At 44.6% G+C, this 20277-nt stretch overlaps 1 pseudogene; it reads left to right on the top strand.

The window, feature by feature from the left end:
- The first annotated feature begins 301 nt into the window (after positions 1-301).
- LOC111589719 (uncharacterized) lies at positions 302-531 on the top strand (annotated as a pseudogene).
- Positions 532-20277: the final 19746 nt, after the last annotated feature.

The following is a 20277-nucleotide window of genomic DNA, read 5'->3' on the forward strand; positions in this document are numbered from 1 at the left end:
AATCATCATGTCTTGTGTGCTTATTTGCTTATGATTTTTCTCCCTTTTCCAATCTCTGTCAAATTCACTTGTAATATTGCTCTTAATCAATTCTATATCTTGAAAGAGCAATCAAGTGAAGAGGACTAGCTCTCTTCTTCCCTACTCAAACTTGGCTTAGTTTGTACAAACTCTCATTTCTAGACCAAGTTTGTGTTTTAGTGTTGATTTTGTAGGATCACCTATTCACCCCCACCTCGCTAGTTGAAGGATGATGAGCAACCGAGTTAGCTATTAAAAAAGTAGGTCTACTTCTTAACTCATATCTTTCTCGGTCTTTTGGCTAAGATAATGTGCAATATCTGCATTTAATATTAGGTGTGCGGGTCATATGTCTACTTTAATTTTTATGTTCATTTTTTTGTGAGGAGGATCCTTTTTATTTTAAATTTATTTTTTGTATGGAGGGTCCATCGCACTGGTTTACCACTGGGCCCTCGCGTGTCGTACAGTCGTTGCACTATACCATTAAATATGATTGGTGTACGGTCCCAATACACGAGTATTATAACAGTAATAAATATAAGCACCTCTTTTAGTTCAAGAAATACCTTGTGCAATCCATCATGTTGATGCAAACATGCAATCAACAGATCTAGTGCATCTAATTATAATTCAACGCTGACACATATTTTGCATTTAACTCCTTTCACCCGAAACCTAGTACCTATTTTATATTTAACTCCTTCCATATGAAATTGTTAGATCTAGATTGAATGCTCTAGATGGTTTGATTGCATGCTTGAACAAAATGGATGATTGCACAGTATATATCCTCCTTATATATAATATATTTCTAATAATAAGATTAATAGTTAGCAACCATTCAACTAATATTAGCAGATCTATTTTGATCCATTAGTACTAATTTTAACATTTTGTGTCCACGTCCACACAACTATCCAACCCTGATAACAATGTGTATTAAAGGGGTGTTTAGTATGCCTTTAGGGGAGCTAGCCAGAGTGCAAATTCCATACAAGCTGCGGAAGAAATTTTCAGAGTACCTTATATGTTGCAGCGCATACTCTAGAATGAAGCGAACTCATATGAAACACCTCTAAATCACATTATAGCCATATGTCCTGAACTCCATGTCCTTTGCACTTGAATACGAGTTTGTTAGAACAACACTTATATAGGTTAGAACAACCCGTATCTAGATCGCAACTCAGCTGACATTTATATTAAGGGCCTATTTGAAAGGGAAATAGGGTCAAACCTTTTCTTAAATGATTTTGGTGGTTGAATTGCCCAACACAAATAATTGGACTAACTAGTTTGCTCTAGATCATGTATTCTATAGGTGCTAAAGGTTCAACAAAAACCAATAAAACGATCAAGTTAGGGTTCAAAAGAAAGGAGCAAAAAACCGAAGGCTACCTTGGTCTGGCACACCGGACTGTCCGGTGTGCCACCGGACAGTGTCCGGTGTGCCATGGACCGTACACTCTGAACTCTTCAGCTTTGGGTTTCTGGAATGCCACTCCGCTATAATTCACTGGACTGTCCGAAGTAGCACTGGACTGTCCGGTATGCCAGCGGAGCAACAGCTAGCAAGCGCAACGGTCGTCTGCAAAAGCGTGAACAGTGTGCACATAAGTCAGAGCAGGCGCCAGAGGCGCACCGGACAGTGCACAGTACCTGTCTGGTGCGGCACCAGACTGTCCAGTGCCCCATGAAGATAGAGCTCCAACGGCCGAAACCGTCAGAACCCTAACGGTTGAGTAGCGTGGCTGGCGCACCAGACAGTGTCCGGTGGCACACCGGACTGTTCGGTGCGCCCATCGACAGACAGCCTCCCCAACGGTTGTTTTGGTGGTTGGGGCTATAAATACCCCCTGTTGGGGACTTGTTCTCAAATGCTATAAATTAAGAACAAGGCAACACAGAATGTTATATGTTAATGCCCTTCGTCCTACGAAGCATTATTACCCTTAGGATATAATGATCTTCGGACGAAGGTCATGAAGGACATACCTTTATCATTGTAGTATACATTAATGAAAGAAGAAGCATATGAAACATAAAAAACAATATGGGTAATTATGTAGCATTATTAACTCATTTTTTACTATATTATCCTGAATGAATGAAAACAATATAAAATTACAAATTGTACCTTCGGCTTGACAAAAAGCGAAAGTACTAGCGTGACGCAAGAGCAAGTACAAGTCAGCGTGAACAGTACGGGGGTACTGTTCATCTATTTATAGGCACAGAATGCAGCCTATGAGAAATTACACTCATGCCCTTTACATTTACTATTGATTTTAGGACAATCCATTGAGGTCCATATTGCCTTTTCCCCTTTAAGTCGGTTCCTTTTCCCGCTGTTGTGCCGAAGCTCCCATGCGCGTGGCTTTGGGACTACATCACCCTTCATATCGTTCATGCTTCTCACATTGTATATGGTTTAGATCCGAGTCCGAAAGTACCTATTCATATACCACACTTGGAAAATATCGTCAAATCATGTTTTTGAGGACCTTTGGAAGACGAAGGCCCCCAACAGTAGCCCCTCGCAGTATTAATTTGTTTAAGATAACGAATTCAGAATGTGACATGGACGAAGGCCTTAAGCTGAAGGTTCGAAAAAACACCTTCCCTTTAGTAGAATAGCAACAGTCAGTGATGGATGGGACCCCCCCTATTTGGGACGTGATGCACGTATAAATAAGAACTCACACCAGCCACATTTGATACGCTGCCTGCGCCATTTGCTTTATTTTCTCAATTTCATAGCTCTTGCTCACTAACGCTTGCTAGTTTTTCAAGCTTTCTGAGCTTTGGTTACAAAGACGCATTTTGGTCATTTCTGAAGGAGAAATGTCTCAAGACAAAAAGGTTGCTGCTGAGATGAAGCTAACTGAAGAGGAGAAGCTTTTTGAGGAGAAGAAGGCTATGAATCCTCACATTGCTGGATTTATCGAGTCAATGGCAAAAACAAATACAGAGAAGGTTACTAAGGAGATCCTGGAAGGCCTATCTGAAGATATTGGTGACAGTGATAGTTATGATATAGAAAGTGGGGGCGAAGATTCTGAGGATCAGCCCTGGAGGCCAAGTCATACAATCTTTGGGAAATCAACGATTAAACAGAGTCATCTTGATATTATGAGAGGAAGGTACTTTCGGGACATGTCTATTGTAAGGGCTGGCGGAGACAACAAGGTCCCTGCCCCCGAGGAAAATGAAGTTGTGATTTACCGAAGCTTCTTCAAAGCTGGGCTTCGGTTCCCACTGAGCAGGTTTGTAGTTGAAGTGCTGAAAACCTACCAAATCTTCCTTCATCAGTTGACCTTCGAAGCCATATTGAGGATGGGAATCTTCGTCTGGGAAATAAAAAGCCAAGGGATAGAACCAAGCACGAAGTGTTTCTGCAGCATGCACGAACTTCTGTATGAGACAAAGGCCATGGGTAAAGAACAGTATCACAACAACTTCGGTTGTTATGGATTTATTGCCCGTCCCAGCGCAAGCCATCCAGTGCCAACATTTCGGAAGAGATGGCCCGAAAATTGGATGGAAGAATGGTTTTATGTGAAAAACGATTTGACAGTGAGGGAGGACATCGAGGAGGTTATCATGCGCCCCATATGGTCCCGCTTCGGTCTCCGAAAGCCGAAGGTTGAAATTGATGAAGCCGCCGAAGCGTGTCAGAAGGCGTTTGGTATTGTCTGTTTCTTCATTGGTATAAGAGATTTAATTCAAGAGCATATAGCATTCAGAGTATGGCCGCTTGCAGAGAGCTGGGAAATGCCGAAGGATAAAATCACCAAGTCTAGCGAAGGTGAACTGGTCTGACTGAAATACACATTCAGGTATGGGGATAAGTTCGATGAGCCAAACGATGACTGGCTGAAATGCATCGAAGTTACAAGTGATGAACTGCTTGGATCATATTCCAAGGCAGAAGATAATGCATTATCCACAGCCTTCAGAAGTCGGGGAAAGAAGAGATTGAATAGAGTTTTTGATGCTATTGGCTTCGTCTACCCCGACTACCGCTACCCGCTGCGGGGGCTAGGGAAGAAAAGAAAAGCTGCTGCTTTGGCTGCCCCAGCTGAGACTATGCCGAAGGCTGCGGGCGAAAAGATGAAGGTACTTACCCACAGGCCGCGTTACATTGAACTGGCTGCGATACCTGAACTTGGCGAAGGGACCTCTTCAGCTGCTGAATCAAGAGAAATTGTTCCTCCCATGCAGAGGACTGAAGAGCCGGCTATAATGTTGAAGGTACCTTCGGTTAAGCTAGTTGAAACGAAGGTTGACAAAAATAAAGCTGAAAAGTCAAAAACTGAGGAAATAACAAAGATGTCAGAGATTTTAAGCCCTCCAACAGAAGCAACAATGCTGAAGACACAAAAAGGTTCTGCCACAACTCCTAAGAGGAGAAGGATGGCAAATGTACTGGATGTCGTATTAGAAATGGCAAAAACCTTGAATCCTGCTCCTTCCAGAAAAATTGTCGAAGCTTCTAAGGGACAACGCGAAGCTGAAACAAAACAAGCATAAGTCGAAGCTTCAATAATTCAAATTGAAACCGAAGTTGGGCCTTCAGAGCCTATTGAGATAAAGCCTGCCGAAATTGAAGAAAAAGCAACAGAAGAAAAATCCACAGAGCAAATTTCGTCTGAAAATGTTGCAACTCCTGCTCCCGAAGCTTTAAAAGAGAGCATTGATTACATCATCCGGCATGCTTCAGGAAAGAGACTTTCTCAGGAAGAAAAACGAGAGGCTCAACATTATGCCCAAAAACTGAAATACCCGAAGGGGGCATTAGTTTTTAATGGCAGTGGGGAAGAAGATTTTTGTACTGTCTCCCGGATAATATAGAGATATCCGTCTGCCGGGAGATAGGTAGGAGCTTCGAATTCCTGAAGCTGGAAGGAGGTCTTTCAATATTATCAAAGGATGAACTGGCTGACAGTTTAGCGTATAATAGCATAAAGGTATAAAAGTCAATTTTGTATTTTGAAAACGAAACATTTCATTTGTTTATACTTAATTTTGTCCTCCTCTTGTAGGGCTTAATCCTTAGCAATGCCCTTAGAGCACAGAAAAACATTGAAGATGAAGGGTATACAATGGCTCTGAACAACCTTCGTTCAGAGGTAATCGAGTTGAGGAACGAAGGCCTTGAAAAAGACAAAATATTGATTTCATTGGTAAACAAAGTGAAAGAAGATGAAGCTAGTTCCAAGGCTCAAGCTGAGATTCAAAAGAATGAGATCGAAGACCTTCGGAAACAATTGGCAGAGGCCAAAGAAAAATGCGCTATCGCAGAAGCAGACCGAGAGGCCAGCAAATATTGGAAAAAGTATTTAGAAAAAACAGTTGAAGAACTTCGCGCATCCAAAGAAAGATGTTTTGAAAAATCTTTGGGCTGTGTTGAGAAGATAAAGGCTAGCTTCGCCAACGTGGGTGCTTATTCAAATGAAGATAACTTCATACGAGGCGATCCTAAGGGTGTTATCAAGTGGATAAGCGGGGAGGCCAAAGCTTTTGAAGAAATTCTAAGTGATCGTGGGGATGTCTGCGCGTTCTCCGGTGCAAGAGAAATTTCAGCCATTCTGGAGAAGGCGGGTTGTGACCATGTCAAAACCCTGGCCTAGGCCGAAGCTGCCTTCTCCGTAGATGACACAAAATATCCCCCAGCTGAAGCAAGCTTAGCGGGCGGAAAATTTTACACTGACATCTGGGCAAATGGTGGTCGAGAAATAGCTCACGAAATTATGAAGAAGAGCGAAAAAGACATCCATGAGGCCCGAGTACAAGCTAAGCAAGCTGAAGAAGCTGCAGAGCGCGAGAGGCGCATAGGTATTGTTTCGCGTCATCTAGCTTCGGCATTTGTTTTCGTGACCTCGAACTGATTAATTTTTCTACTGTAGCTGAACTATCTCCTCCACCGGAACCGTTCGACCCCCTGGCCGACCCGGAAATGAAGGAAGCAATAGAGATCATCAATGTGGCCGAATCTATTATTGACGAAGTTGTTAACAAGTTGTTAAATGAAGTTGCGGAGAAGGTCCTGAAAGAGGACTAGTACTTGTTGTAAAAATATTTTTAGATGATGAATGTAACTTTGCTGTATCAAGACTGTAATATTCGATGTACATATTTTTGAATTTAATATGTAAATTACTTGTAATTCAGTTCTTTGCGATGCATGAAACTTTATATACATACCGCTTTTGAGCCTTTGGCGAAAAAACACCTTCCCTTCTTTTCATGCTTCGTAAAGAAGAAAATCCGTGCTTCGTGAAAATATCTTTGCTTCGTAAAAACATCCCAGCTTCGTAAACAAAGGATCCCTTCTTTTGCAATAGAGCTAATGAAGCTGTATTTCTCAGCTTACTATGTGCCTTAGCACGTTTTCATTTTTTATAAAGCAGTCTCCGAAGGTCGACTTCGTATTCAATTCGTGTCATCGGTGCAATATGATGTATGATGTGATGCTATGCAGGATGATGTGATGATATGATGCGAAGGATGATGCTAATGCCAAAGATATGCACCCACACACCCACACTGGAACACACCATCTCTGCGTCCCCTTAGGAACGATCAGAATCTCTTTGCCATTTATTTTTCGGCTTCACCATTTATTTTTCGGTGTAAGTTCTGCATCCCCTTAGGAACGTCTTTTGAACTTCTTCGCCTTCTATTTCGGCGGTATCACCGCTGACTTTTCAGTGTAAGTTCTGCATTCCCTTAGGAACGTCTTTTGAACTTCTTCACCTTATATTTCGGCGGTATTTGGCTCTGCATTCCCTTTGGAACGACTTTTGAGCAGAAAACTTACACTGTGCTCCCTTAGTAATGACTTTTTTGTAGCTTCGTCAAAACTTACGCTGCGCTCCCTTAGAAACGTCTTTTCCTTATAGCTTCGGTATTTATCTAGCTCTGCATTCCCTTAGGAACGACTTTTGAGCTTCGTAAATCTGTGAAGAAGATATATTTCATTTTAATAGAAACGATAAATCTGTGAAGAAGATATATTTCATTCTAATAGAAACAAAACTTTTTTGAGTAACTAAAACTAGGTTTACATTACTTGTTCTTTATTGAAAAACAAAAATAACATAGAATGTAAGAAATTTTTCAGAGGTAGGATATTTCTCAATAAATGTGCTTTGTTTCCGGCACAGTACTGTTGACTGTGCGAGCTTCGGATTCGTCCCTGAATTCCCGTTGCTGTTGTGGCGGAACTGCCCGAATTATTCCAGCTTAAGTGCCTAAGTCACGCCTCAAGGGTCGTAACACACTTAAATCGGAATAACCCGTCCGTCCCTCAGATCTAGTCTGATAGAGCCACTTATCCAGGATCAAATTCCACAATCTCACTCGAAGGTGAGTCATAGAAGAAATACAATAAAGCAGGAAACCTCAAATTAAGTACTGGAGTTATTACATGAATCGGAGTTTTTCAAGTTGCTGATAAGAGTTTATAAAATAAAATGCAGCGGATAATCGATGTCGTCGGTAGCGAGGAAATGGGCAAATCCTAGCCCACTACTCCTCATGCTCCTCTCCTGTCGGAGCAGCGTCCCACTCGACCATCCAACCCAGTGGCAGGGTGGTAGGCCAAGTCACACCGTCAACCATATCCTAAAGCATACCTGCAAAAATTATGTCACAAGCAAGGCTGAGTATACTAATACTCAGCTAGACTTACCCGGTGTGAGGAATCTACTCCTCTACCTCTAGACCATGCAGCTGTTTGGCTGAGGGGTTTGGTTTGCCAAAAGCACTAGCTATTTTTAAAATCAAATTTTAGCTTTTCCATTTTTAGCATCATTAGCTTTACTAAGTTTGCCTCTTCTAAGCATACATGGTAACAAGCATTTAGTGCAATCAACAAATTGTCTCATGTATCCTCATTTCAATTCTTACTCAATGTAGTACAAGGGGTCAAGCAGTCTCATTAGCTGCGAGAAGCAGACGATTCGAATCGAGTTTTATCCTTGCAAGGTAAACCTAAACACACGACATGTCAGGGTACTCCAACCCCACACATGTCAACCGTCCCCATCGATTCCCCGTTCGCGTCCAGGCCTCACCGCCTTGGTATACAATGCTCCACTGACCTCGGCTGCCGCCGTGCAGTGACCGCACTTGTACCCACCATAGCTAGCATGGGAGACCTAGTCTCAGGTCGCGTGAGGGATAAAGTCCGCGCCCAGCTTCACTCAGGTACTAGGTTTATCGGTTACCATATTTCCCGACATGTGCTTAGTACGTTCAAATGCTTGACTCAGGTATCCACACATTAATCCTTAATTCCTTTTTCCCGTCTTATGGACAAGGCATCCACCCTAGATCCAAGTCCATAGACCATCATAGATCCCGTTATCAAGGTGAATACATTCAATTCCTGACCTCGCGCGAGTGCTAGAAAAATCACTCGACTTCTACCGAGATCCTGATTAGCATAGCAGCTACTCGACCTAGCATACTAGTATTCATCTCAAAAAGGAAGCCTAAGTTCATGCAACTAAGATTTCAAGCAACTCCTACACTTAAGTGCACATTGCAATCCTACAAACATTAAGTGTAGTAAAGTAGCATATAATAACACAGTTATGCATAAAACCGGGGCTTGCCTTCAATAGCTGGGGCTCCGGGGAGATCCTCGCTGGCAGCCTCGGGAGCTTGCTCCTGATCTTCCTCTAGGACAGCTCCTTGCTCGGGGATGAGCACGTACTCTCTGTCAGCGAGATTACAATCTAATGAATGCAATAAGTAAGATACATGCATGATATGATATGGGCTTTAGCAATTAAACTTTGATGGTGAATGATCCACTTACATTAGATAGAGTTAAATCTTGTTACACAAGATTTTTGGTGGTATACTTAGTAATTTAGATCACACTCAGTTAAACTAAGTGGTAAGTTCATTTTGGTGTTCCACTGAATTCTTTTTAAGTCTTAGTGAGAATTGTCAAGATTTCAAGTTGGACTTATTGGGGCGAGGTTCATATTTCCGTTCTTTCCCTTGATTTCCTTTATGTTTTTAGAGTGGGTTTGAACTACAAGTTATCTTAATAAATTTCCAAAAATTCTGCAAAAATTATAGTGGCTTCTTATTGGTGTATAATTCTCTGTCTCAAAATTTAGGGTTTAAAAAGTGAGGGGTTCTCTCTATACAAAATTATCAAGTATTAGGGCAGAGGGGGTGTTTGAACTACAACTCCTTTTTAGCAGAGGGTTATTCTCTAAGACATATTTTTTCTGGCATCTAGAGGTTATGACATGACTTTGCACAAAGTTTTAGCCATTAACACTTATTAGTTATTTTACCATGATTTTCTAAAGTTTCTAGCCAAAGGGGTGCTTTCTACTACCACTATATTTGAAAAATATCAAACAACAGATTTCTAATTTTTCCTAGCTTCTTCTTTGCGCAAGAGCAATCATTTTGAAATTTGGCATCTTTTTGCTTAAGGGAAGGGTGGTAGGAATTTCTTGAACTAAATGGTCTTTTTCATGAAGTATTGGCAATAGGTATTATTTTGCATCTTTTAAATGGGTTTGCATTTTTCTCTGGTGACATATCTTATTATTGATCTAGCAAAATTTTATTTGCCCATTATTGCATCATTTTGGGGTTGCTCATGATTTAATTGAAATATGCCTCATTATCAAGTTTTATTTGTTTACCCTGATTAAAATGATGGGCTAGGGTGTTTATCATTTTTGCAGTGTGGTTCTGGTGGTTACAAGTCCACTGGATTTTTATTAACAATTTTGGGTCTGATTTTATAACTTCAATAATTGTTTTCTAGTTGGAAAAATGCTAAATAAAATATTTCACTTTGAATCTGTTCTGGACTAGGAGTCCCTTTATTTTTCCTAGATTCTCTGTTACTTAAGTAGACTAGGAAAAATAATTTCATCCACTGGTCATTAATTTCTAAGGCCTTTCTGATTTTCCTAAGTTTTGGGCAAAAATGGCTTTTAATAGATATCCCCACGAAATTTTTCAATACTGGGGTTCTTACTATTTTTAAACAGTGTTTAAATGGGGTTTGAACATCTACAAATTTTCTTAAGTTCAGCACAAAAGCCTAACTAATTTCCCTTAATTAAACAAGGTTTGGTTAGTTTCTGTATTTAATTCTAAACTCTAAAATTTAGAATAGAAAGCATGGGGTTTAGCATTTTTATTTGGTAGTCCATAATATTTAGAATCCAGCAAAATTGGTTTGACAATTTTTGGTTAAGTATTTCTCAAGTTATGAATTTTCTAAGTTTTCTGTTCATTAAAAAGATTAAATAGAAATGATTAAATGGAAAACTACTTTGCAACGGGGTCCCTGGCGGGTGTTTTAAGTTTCTTTATAGACTAGTCCTTGGGCTACTATTCAATTGAGTCGCTGACAATTCAGAAAACCTCCTGGGTTCTTCTAATCCTAACCCGAGGTCCTTCCCCCAATTTAAACAGTACCCGCGGCAGAAGAAAGGGCGGAGGGGCTTACCGGCGGCGAGACTGCTCCGGTGAGGCGACCGAGGGTGTAGGAGAGGTCCTGAGGGTCACGGCGATGTGCGGGTCGCCGTCGGGGATGGTCGGAGTCGGTCGGTCCACGTACGCAGGCAGGGGAGCTCGTCAGTGATGAGGAGTCCGGCCTATCCAGGGCACAATTGACCAATCAAACGGGTCAGCGAGCTTCAGCAGGGATCAAGGAGGGTGTGCACGTGAGGAATTGAAGAACGGCTCACCGGATTGCTCGGTCTACGCGCGCGGGCGGGCGACCGAAGTCCGGTGAGGGCGATCTTGGCCTTCCGGTGAAGTTCTACCGGGTCCGAGGGCTGGGAAAGCTTCACAAGCTAATGGCGAAGCTAACCGAGCGGCTGCGCGCGGCTTGGAAGTGGCTGGAGTGGGCTGGCCACGATGGTCGAGGCTCTGGCGGCAATGGCGGGCGGAAAAGAGCTCGCCGGAGCTAAGGAGGGGAGTCTGGTCGGCGAAGGTGAGCATGGGGTGAAGTGAGGCGCGCCTGGGGAGGCTTTATAGGCGCGGGCGAGCACGGCCGAGGGCGGGGCTCTGACAAGCGCTTGGGGCGTGCGTTGGCGAACACCAGTGCGCGCTCTGGCGCCTGGCACAGCGTCGAGCACGAGGCAACGCAGAGAGAGGTCAAGTTCAAGCGCGGATTGGCTCCAAATCTTTGAGATTATGGCCATGATCCCTGTCGGGGACCATAATTAGGGGTACCCTCAAGGACCCTAAATCTCAGCTGGTAACCCCCATCAACACAAAGCTGCAAAGGCCTGATGGGTGTGATTAAATCAAGGATCGGTCCATTCAAGGGACACGATCGTGCCTCGCCCGAGCCTAGCCTCGGGCAAGGGAAGCCGACCCCGGAGAACCTACGTCTCGCCCGAGGACCCCCCTCCAGCAACAGGCACACGATCGGCTCGCCCGAGGCCTAGTCTTCACCGAGAAGCAACCTTGGCCACATCGCCACGCCGACCGACCAAATCGTAGGGGCATTTAATGCAAAGGTGGCCTGACACCTTTATCCTGACGCGCGCCCTCCAGTCGACAGAGCCAAAGTGACCGCAGTCACCTCGCCGCTCTACTGACCGGTCTGACAAGAAGACAGCGCCGCCTGCGCCGCTCCGACTGCTGAGCCACCCGACAGAGTGAGGCTGACAGCGGCCAAGGCCGGCCTCGGGCGTCATAGGAAACTCTGCCTCGCCCGACCCCAGGGCTCGGACTCGGGCTCAGCCCCGGAAGACGGCGAACTCTGCTCCGCCTGACCCAGGGCTCGGACTCGGGCTCAGCCCCGGAAGACGGCGAACTCCGCTCCGCCCGACCCAGGGCTCGGACTCGAGCTCAGCCCCGGAAGACGGCGAACTCCGCTCCGCCCGACCTAGGGCTCGGACTCGGGCTCAGCCCCGGAAGACGGCGAACTCCGCTCCGCCCGACCCAGGGCTCGGACTCGGGCTCAGCCCCGGAAGACGGCGAACTCCGCTCCACCTAACCCAGGGCTCGGACATGGGCTCAACCCCGAAAGACGATGAACTCCGCTTCGCCCGACCCCAGGGCTCGGACTCAGCTCTGGCCTCAGCCGACGGTCTCCGCCTCGCCCGACCCAGGGGCTCGGACTCGACCACGGCCATGGAAGACAGACTCGACCTCGACCTCGGAGGAGCCTCCACCTCGCCCAACCTAGGGCACGGACCGACCACGTCGACAGGAGGCACCATCATTACCCTACCTTGAGCTGACTCAGGCTACGGGGAACAAGACCGGCGTCCCATCTGGCTCGCTCCGCCAGATAGGCAATGATGGCGCCCCGCACGCTCTGTGACGACGGCGGCTCTCGGCCCCCTTACGGAAGCAAGAGGACGTCAGCAAGGACTCGACAGCCCCAACAGCTGTCCTCTCGCCAGGCTCCAGCGCTCCTCCGACGGCCACGACACCACACGAACCGGGTGCTTAAACCTCTCCGGCTGCCACGACGGCATGTACTTAGGGCACTAGCTCTCCTCCGCTAGACACGTAGCACTCTGCTACACCCCCCATTGTACACCTGGATCCTTTCCTTACGCCTATAAAAGGAAGGACCAGGGCCCAATTACAGAAGGTTGGCCCGCGCGGAGAAGGACGAGACGGCGCTCGCGCAAGGCCGCTCGCTCCCACTCCCGCGTGGACGCTTGTATTCCCCTACTGCAAGCGCACCCGACTCGGGCGCGGGGCTAACACGAAGGCCGCGGGATCCACTCTCTCACGCCTGCCTCCCTCCGGCTGCTTCCTTTCCCCCCTTCGCGTTCCGCCTTGCGTCGACCAATCTAGGCTGGGGCACGCGGCGACATTTCACTCGTCGGTCCAGGGACCCCCCGGGTTTCGAAACACCGACAATCCCGTTGAGAGATCTCTTCCTCTGACATCCCTTTGTCGTTTGTGTGTGGAGGCTTGTAGGTTTTGCTGACTGGATCAAGAGATAGAGAGGGGAGAAATCTGGTTTGTCTCACTGCCGCGCACAGAGAGAAGATCGCGGTTTTGACGTGTCCAAGGCACGTGTCCCGATGCCATCTTCTGACATGAGATAGAGGGGTTAGTTAGGCACAATTTTGTCAATGGGGTCATTAGGTTTTGAGCTAGGGATCAAGGTGAACACGCTCGGCCTTTAGCTCAAGGGCTGAAATTCAGAATTCTGAATTTGAAAAATTCCCATTTGAGAAGCTTGTTTGGAGATCTTATTAAACTATTTTGGACAAGCTTCCATAATCTTTATTGCAGCTTACTTAGTGTACCTCAATGTTTATATTTGGCCCAAGCCATGATTTTATATTTTTCATACTCTTTTGCCTTTTCTCTTCAATTTTGCTTAGAGAGCTCAATTAGGGTTGTTATTAGGGTTTCAACATTTTGCCCTTTTGAAACTCATTTGTTTTTGAACATGATGCTTTTAAGTATAAACTTAGTGGATCCTTTATTCTTAATTAAATTTGATGCTCATGCTCAATTTGGTTCACATAACATGATGGTTCTTGGGTTAGCACTTGAGAGAAACCCTAGGTGACACTGGGGTGTCACAGCTGTTGAGAGTGCTAGTGCCCTTCTGGCTGCTGGCTTCGGGAATGGATCGGTTGTAGTGGTGGTGGGGGTGGAAGTTGTGGCCAAGAAGCCTGTGAATGGCTAGCCGAAGCAACAGAAACTGCAGGATGATTGCCCACATATTCTGGTATGTAGGGAGAATGGCACGAAGTATTGTGCAAGACCTGCTTCGGCTGATTCTGCCGAGCTTAGGCTTCTGCTATCTCCTTTTGCTTCTGAATGGTGATTTGGCACATTCTTATAGTATGGCCCTTGTCTTCACCATAGAATAATTAGTAGATCTTTCTTGGTTGATCCCCAAATCTTCCCTCGAAGCCCCTGGCGCCTCTGCCTCTTGGAGCTGGTGGCCTGAAAGAGTTTTGCTGTTGCCCCGAAGATTGTGAGGTGCATTGCGACCATTGAGGCTGACTTCCTTTGTCATCACTCTGAGTGGAATTGTGGATTGACCTGACATGCCTCGGGTGGATTCTTCCTCCGAAGCCCCTGGTCATTTCCGAGAATCTGTAAGCTTCTTCTCTTCTCTGGCAAAAGTCATTGTCAGCCCAGATGTACTCATCCATTTTCTGGAGCAGCTTCTCTAGAGTTTGTGGGGGCTTCCTGGCGAAGTACGGAGCCATAGGTCCTGGTCGAAGGCCCTTAATAATGGCCTTAATAACAATTTCATTAGGCATCGTGGGCGCTTGTGCCCTCAATCGCAAGAACCTTCAGACATACGCCTGGAGGTATTCCTCATGATCTTGCGTGCATTGGAACAAGGCCTGAGCTGTGACTGGCTTCATCTAAAAACCTTGGAAACTGGTCACCAGCATGTCCTTAAGCTTTCGCCACGATGTGATAGTCCCTGGCCGAAGAGAAGAATACCATGTTTGAGCTACATTCCGGACTGCCATGATGAAGGACTTTGCCATGACTGTGGTATTGCCCCCATACGAAGATATAGTTGCTTCGTAGCTCATCAGAAACTACTTTGGGTCTGAATGCCCATCATACATGGGAAGCTGAGGTGGCTTGTATGACGGGGGCCATGGGGTAGCCTGCAGTTCTGCGGCCAAGGGAGAAGCATCATCAAAAGTAAAGGTATCATGATTAAAATCATCATACCATCCATCTTCGTTGAATAAGCCTTCTTGACGAAGTTCCCTGTGTTGGGGCCTTCGATCTTGTTCATCTTGAACAAGATGGCGCACCTCTTCAGTAGCTTCGTCGATCTTCCTTTGAAGATCAGCTAGCCGCGCCATCTTCTCCTTCTTCCTTTGTACTTGTTGATGAATGATTTCCATGTCCTTGATCTCTTGGTCCAATTCCTCCTCCTAGAGTGTTGGACTAGTAGCCTTCCTCTTCTAGCTTCGAGCTTCTCGGAGAGAAAGAGTTTCCTGGTTTGGGTCCAGTGGCTGCAGTGCAGCAGCCTCTGTCGCTGAAGCTTTCTTTGGCGGCATGACGAAGGTCAGTGCTTGCCGAAGGTGGTCGAAAGAGTTCACTGGAGGTGGGCGCCAATGTTGGGGACTTGTTCTCAAATGCTATGAATTAAGAACAAGGCAACACAAAATGTTATATGTTAATGCCCTTCGTCCTACGAAGCATTATTACCCTTAGGATATAATGATCTTTGGACGAAGGTCATGAAGAACATACCTTCATCATTGTAGTATACATTAATGAAAGAAGAAGCATATGAAACATAAAAAATAATATGGATAATTATGTAGCATTATTAACTCATTTTTTACTATATTATCCTGAATGAATGAAAACAATATAAAATTACAAATTGTACCTTCGGCTTGACAGAAAGCGAAAGTACTAGCATGACGCAAGAGCAAGTACAAGTCAGCGTGAACAGTACGGGGGTATTGTTCATCTATTTATAGGCACAGGACGCAGCCTGTGAGAAATTACACTCATGCCCTTTACATTTACTATTGACTTTAGAACAATCCATTGAGGTCCATATTGCCTTTTCCCCTTTAAGTCGGTTCCTTTTCCCGCTGCTATGCTGAAGCTCCCATGCGCGTGGCTTCGGGACTACATCACCCTTCATATCGTTCATGCTTCTCACATTGTATATGGTTTAGATCCGAGTCCGAAGGTACCTGTTCATATACCACACTTGGAAAATATCGTCAAATCATGTTTTTGAGGACCTTCGGAAGACGAAGGCCCCCAACCACCACCATTCAAGGCATCCAAGTTTCTAGCAATTTGCATTCAATACAAGAGCTCTAGACTTCACTCCAAGACACAAAACAAAAGATCAAATCCTTTCCAAGTCCCAAACTCATTCCAAAGACTTAGTGGCTTGTGAGAGAGAGACATTTGTGTTCTTTTGAGTTCTTGTCGCTTGGATCGCTTTTCTTCTTCCTCCATTCTTGTTCTCAAGCTACTTGTAATCAAAGCAAGAGACACCAAGTTGTGGTGGTCCTTGTAGGGGTCTAAGTGACCCGTTTGATTAAAGGAGAAGGCTCACTCGGTCTAGGTGACCATTTGAGAGAGGGAAAGGGTTGAAAGAGACCCGGTCTTTGTGACCACCTCAATGGGGAGTAGGTTAGCAAGAACCAAACCTCAGTAAAACAAATCACCGTGTCATCCGCTTCATTTGCTTTTGATTTGTTTTTGCCCTCTCTCTCGGACTCGGTTTTTTATTCTAACGCTAACCCGGCTTGTAGTTGTGCTTAAAGTTTATAATTTTCAGATTCCGCCTATTCACCCCCCCCCCCTCTAGGTGACTTTCAATTGGTATCAGAGCCTGGTACTTCATTAGAGCTTAACCGCTTGAAGTGATGTCGGGAGATCACGCCAAGAAGGAGATCGTGACCGGCGGTGACAAGACTACAAGCCATGGGAAGGCTCCATCAAGGAACCCGGCACCAAGCACAAGGAGGAATCCCCTCCACGCGTCAAGTCGCATCGGAGTGGCGACAAGAAGAAGAAGATGAAGAAAGTGGTCTACTACGAGACTGACTCTTCGTCGCCATCCACCTCTGGCTCCGATGCGCCGTCCGTAACTTCTAAGTGCCATGAGCGTAAGAAGTTTAGTAAGATCCCCTTATGCTACCCTCGCATTTCTAAACGTACTCCATTACTTTCCGTCCCACTAGGCAAACCACCGGTTTTTTATGGTGAAGACTATTGTATGTGGAGTGATAAAATGAGGCACCATCTAACCTCACTCCATGCTAGCATTTGGGACATTATTGAGTTTGGAGCACAGGTACCATCCGTGGGGGATGAAGGCTATGATTCGGACGAAGTCGCCCAAATCCGGCACTTCAACTCCTAAGCCACTACTATACTCCTCGCCTCTCTATGTCGAGAGGAGTATAATAAGGTGCAAGGGTTGAAGAGTGCCAAAGAGATTTGGGACGTACTCAAGACCGCGCACGAAGGAGACGAGGTGACTAAAATCGCCAAGCGGGAGACAATCGAGGGGGAGCTCGGTCGATTCATGCTCAACCAAGGGGAGGAGCCGCAAGCCATGTACAACCGGCTCAAGACCTTGGTCAACCAAGTGTGCAACCTCGGGAGCACCAAGTGGAATGACCATGAAATGGTCAAGGTTATTCTTAGATCACTTGTTTTTCGTAATCCCACTCAAGTTCAATTAATTCGTGGTGATCCTCGATATAAGTTAATGTCTCCCGAGGAAGTTATAGGAAAGTTTGTGAGCTTTGAGTTGATGATCAAAGGCTCCAAACAAATCGTCGAGCAAGGCGGCACCTCCACACCCGAGGTGCAAACCATCGCATTCAAAGCGACGGAGGAGAAGAAAGAAGAGTCTACATCAAGTAGACTTCCCATCGATGCCTCCAAGCTCAACAACGAGGAGATGGCGCTCATCATCAAGAGCTTTCGCCAAATCCTCAAGCAAAGGAAGGGGAAAGACTACAAGCCCCGTTCCAAGAAAGTTTGCTACAAGTGTGGTAAGCCCGATCATTTTATTGCTAAATGTCCATTATCTAGTGATAGTGACAGGGGCAACGACAAGAAGGGAAAGAGGAGGGAAAAGAAGAGATACTACAAGAAGAAGGGCGGTGATGCCCACGTATGTCGGGAATGGGACTCCGATGAGAGCTCCACCGACTCCTCCTCCGACGAGGACGCCACCAACATCGTCGTCAACAAGGGTCTTCTCTTTCCCCAACGTCGGCCACAAGTGCCTCATGGCGAAAGACGGCAAGAAGAAGACGGTAAAATCTAGAGCCTCCACTAAATATGCAACATCTAGTGATGAGAGTAACTCTAGTGATGATGAAGATAACTTGCTTGCTCTTTTTGCCAACTTAAACATGCAACAAAAGAAAAAATTGAATGAATTAATAGGTGCTATCCATAAGAAGGATGAACTCTTGGATAACCAAGAGGAATTCCTTATTAAGGAAAACAAAAAGCATGTTAAGGTTGGAGATAGAAAAATGTGAAAAATTGACTAGTCAGCTTAGCACTTGCCATGACACTATCTCCAACCTTAGAAATGAAAATGCTAAATTAATTGCTAAGGTTGAGAAGTCAAATGTATGTGATGATTCAATTGCCAATCTTAAAAGTAATAATGCTAGTTTGATTGCTAAGATTGATGAATTGAATGCCTCACTTTCTAGCCTCAAAATTGAGAATGAAAAATTAATTGCTAAGGCTAAGGATTTAAATGTTTGCAATGATGCTATTTCCAATCTTAGAAATGAAAATGCTATGTTACATGCTAAGATTAATGAATTAAATGTTTGCAAACCCTCTACATCTACTGTTGATCATGTTTCTATTTGCACAAGATGTAGAGATATTAATGTTGATACTATCCATGATCACCTAGCTTTAATTAAACAACAAAATGATCACATAGCTCAACTTAGTGCTAAAATTAATGAGCATGAGATAGAAAATGAAAATTTTAAATTTACCAGGAGCATGCTCTATAGTGGGAGACGCCCTGGCATTAAGGATGGCATTGACTTCCAACAGGAGGCAATGTCAAGCTTAATGCCCCTAAAAGATTGTCTAATTTTGTCAAGGGCAAAGCTCCCATGGTTCAGGATAACGAGGGCTATATTTTATATCCTGCTGGTTATCCCGAACATAAAATTAGGAGAATTCATTCTAGGAAGTCTCATTCTGGCTCTCATCATGCTTTTATGTATAAGAATGAGACATCTAGTTCTAGGCATTCTACCCATGTTAAAATGCCTAAAAGGAAAACTCCTGCTGCATCAAATGAACCCATTATTTCATTTAAGACTTTTTATGCTTCCTATGTCTTAACTAACAAATCAGGCAAAGTAGTTGCCAAATATGTTGGGACCAAACACAAGGGGTCAAAGACTCGTGTTTGGGTACCCAAGGTGCTTGTTTCTAATGTGAAAGGACCCAAGACCGCTTGGGTACCTAAGAACAAGGCCTAAACTTGTTTTGTAGGTTTATGCATTCAGGGGATCAAGTTGGATCATTGATAGCGGGTGCACAAACCACATGACTAGGGAGAAAAAGATGTTCTCCTCCTATGAGAAAAACCAGGATCACCAAAGAGCTATCACATTCGGGGATGGAAAGCAAGGTTTGGTCAAAGGACTAGGTAAAATAGCTATATCACCTGACCATTCCATTTCCAATGTTTTTCTTATAGATTCATTAGATTATAACTTGCTTTCAGTTTCTCAATTATGCAAAATGGGTTACAACTGTCTTTTTACGGATATAGGTGTTACTGTCTTTAGAAGAAGTGATGATTCAGCAGCATTTAAGGGAGTGTTAGAGGGTCAGCTATACTTAGTTGATTTTAATAGAGCTGAACTCGACACTTGCTTAATTGCTAAGACTAATATGGGTTGGCTCTGGCATCGCCGACTGGCCCATGTTGGGATGAAGAATCTTCACAAGCTTCTAAAGGGAGAGCACATTTTGGGACTAACCAATGTTTATTTTGAGAAAGATAGGGTTTGTAGCGCATGTCAAGCAGGGAAGCAAGTTGGTACCCATCATCCACACAAGAACATCATGACGACCGACATGCAGGTTGAGCTACTCCACATGGACCTATTCGGCCCGATAGCTTACATAAGCATCAGTAGGAGTAAGTATTGTCTTGTAATTGTGGATGATTATTCTCGCTTCTCTTGGGTGTTCTTTTTGTAGGAAAAATCACAAGCCCAAGAGACCTTAAAGGGATTCTTGAGACGAGCTCAAAATGAGTTCGGCTTAAGGATCAAAAAGATAAGAAGCGACAACGGGACAGAGTTCAAGAACTCACAAATAGAAGGCTTTCTTGAGGAGGAGGGCATCAAGCATGAGTTCTCTTCTCCCTACACGCCTCAACAAAATGGTGTAGTGGAGAGGAAGAATAGAACTCTACTTTACATGGCGAGGACCATGCTTGATGAGTACAAGACACCGGACCGGTTTTGGGCCGAGGCGATTAACACCACCTGCTACTCCATCAACTGACTCTACCTTCACTGAATCCTCAAGAAGACATCATATGAACTCCTCACCGGTAAAAAGCCCAATGTTTCATATTTTTGAGTCTTTGGTAGCAAATGCTTTGTTCTTGTTAAAAGAGGTAGAAAATCTAAATTTGCTCCTAAGACTGTAGAAGGCTTTTTACTAGGATATGATTCAAACACAAGGGCATATAGAGTATTTAACAGGTCCTCGGGACTAGTTGAAGTTTCTTGTGACATT

The sequence above is a fragment of the Zea mays genome, chromosome 6 (genome assembly GCF_902167145.1).
Source record: "Zea mays cultivar B73 chromosome 6, Zm-B73-REFERENCE-NAM-5.0, whole genome shotgun sequence".
In the NCBI taxonomy this organism is placed as follows: Eukaryota; Viridiplantae; Streptophyta; class Magnoliopsida; order Poales; family Poaceae; genus Zea; species Zea mays.